General features: G+C 38.1%; 1 protein-coding gene across 1 annotated transcript in view; it reads right to left on the reverse strand.

The window, feature by feature from the left end:
- Sgpp2 (sphingosine-1-phosphate phosphatase 2) overlaps positions 1 to 1997 on the reverse strand; it is a 153004-nt gene that overhangs the window by 114037 nt on the left and 36970 nt on the right. The window lies entirely within an intron of this gene.

A 1997-nucleotide genomic window follows, 5' to 3' on the forward strand; every position in this document is an offset into this window, starting at 1 on the left:
AAGAGTGTTTGTGGACAGGATATCATGTCTGCATCTTGCACAATGAATAACCACTAAGAGAACAATATGCAATGTGTTAATTATTGAAACTGTGCTAATAATCAATTTTGAAACTGTCTCATCACTATTTGTTTCTCAATAAAATTATTTTTTAAAAAGTCAAAAAAAAAATAAGTTTCTTGGTTTTGGCACAGTGAACTATTATGACTGATCTGTAAATTCTTCATTTTTATTTTGGACAGTTTTTATTGTTATATTCAGTTATGTTTGAAAATAATTTACTTTCAATTTGCAATCTATTAAAAAATTTGCATACAGGTGAGGAAAAAAATTATTTTCTTGCCTCTTGAGTTGTAGTGAAATGCATCCCAATATTCCTCCTAAATTCACATTAAATACGTCATTATAATAAAAAATATACAATGAGAAAAAAATAAATAAAAATAAAATCATCTTGTGTTGTAAGGATGGTTTTCCTAGTTGAACAGGTATGTGCTGCCTTCTTACCTTAGAAATATTTGCAGCAGACTTTCACTGTGCCTAGTAATTGTGTCTAGCTTTTGCTCTTCAGTATTTTCTTGCTGAAACATATTGCTGAGGTATTGTGCAGGTGTATACTCCAAAATTCAAATATTTATAAAATATTTATATTGGTTTGAAGATCCTGTAAATCATCATGGGGAAAGATGTATCAAAATAAATAGAAGTCACTTCAGAAACAAACTTAAGTCAATTTCAGTTAAATAAATTGTTTAAAGCATCAATAAATAAATAAATAAATAAATGAATCAGAAAGATGGGCCAGCGATGTAGCTCAGTGGCACAGCACCTGCCTTGGCAAGTGTGAAGTCCTGGGTTTGATTCCTGGCATCAAAATTTAAAAAATCATAAAGGTATGCACACAAGTATTTATTATAGTGTTTACATTAAGAAAAAAATGGAAAAGTCCTTAATTGACTGCCAAGTCATGATATATCATTATATGGGTAGGAACTAGAACATTATGTAGCCATTATACTATTATAAATAAGTATTTATTGATGTGGAGCAAAGCTTAAGATATGCTCCTCAGAAAAGCATGCTTGAAGTAGTATTTTTGTTAACAGATACAGTATATCCATCCATCATCAAGGAGATACCTTTCCTGCTCTCCTCAGTCAGTTGTCCTAAACGTTCCTTCTGGATGGAACTTTTATTCCAAGCCCTGCTTCTTTCCTCTCTAGCTAACCTCTTCTAGAACATTCTCTCCAATGTGCCACAAGTTCAGATACTTCATCCTCTACAAAGTCCACCGTATGCTTCCCCACAGCCTCAGCCTCAATGCAGCTCCTGGCTGCTGCACAGATGAGGCATGGAAGAGTCCAACTACGGCCACTCAGCGGCGGATTCAGAAGAGGACAAGTTCAGTGCTCCTGGATAGATAGGGAAGGCCTAGAAAAGACACCTTCACACCAGCTCAGGGACGATCAGCCCTCTCCTTCCCATACTCTTGTCACTGTCCCCCGAGGACCACCAGCTTCTTCAGTGAGCATCAGTGGGGATCTTGTAGCCTCCAGAGCATCACAGTGCTCCTGCTCTAGGACTCCTAACTATTCTCCTTCTTCCTGGGAACTCTGGATCACAGGCAGCAAACCCAAAGGCTTACGTGGTCAGGCCAGTGAGGTAAACCAGCAAAGCAAGTGCTGATATAAGATGAGGCAGGGTGGTGGGGACCAAGGGAGAGGATTACAGGTTCAAGGCCAGCTGGAGCAACTCAGCAAGATCCTACCTCAAAATAAAAATAAAAATAAGTAAAAGTCTGAATGTGTAAGGCCCTAGGTTTAGTCCTCCTACACACACACACACACACACACACACACACACACCACACACACACACACACACACACACACACACACACTCCAAATGCAACTATAATCCAACTTCTTATGGTCACACAGAAATGCAAACAGTGCTGCTATGATCCCCCCATTTTCCTGAAGAATAGAAGCCAGGAA

The sequence above is a fragment of the Octodon degus genome, unplaced genomic scaffold (assembly GCF_000260255.1).
Source record: "Octodon degus isolate 3935 unplaced genomic scaffold, OctDeg1.0 scaffold00096, whole genome shotgun sequence".
In the NCBI taxonomy this organism is placed as follows: domain Eukaryota; kingdom Metazoa; phylum Chordata; class Mammalia; order Rodentia; family Octodontidae; genus Octodon; species Octodon degus.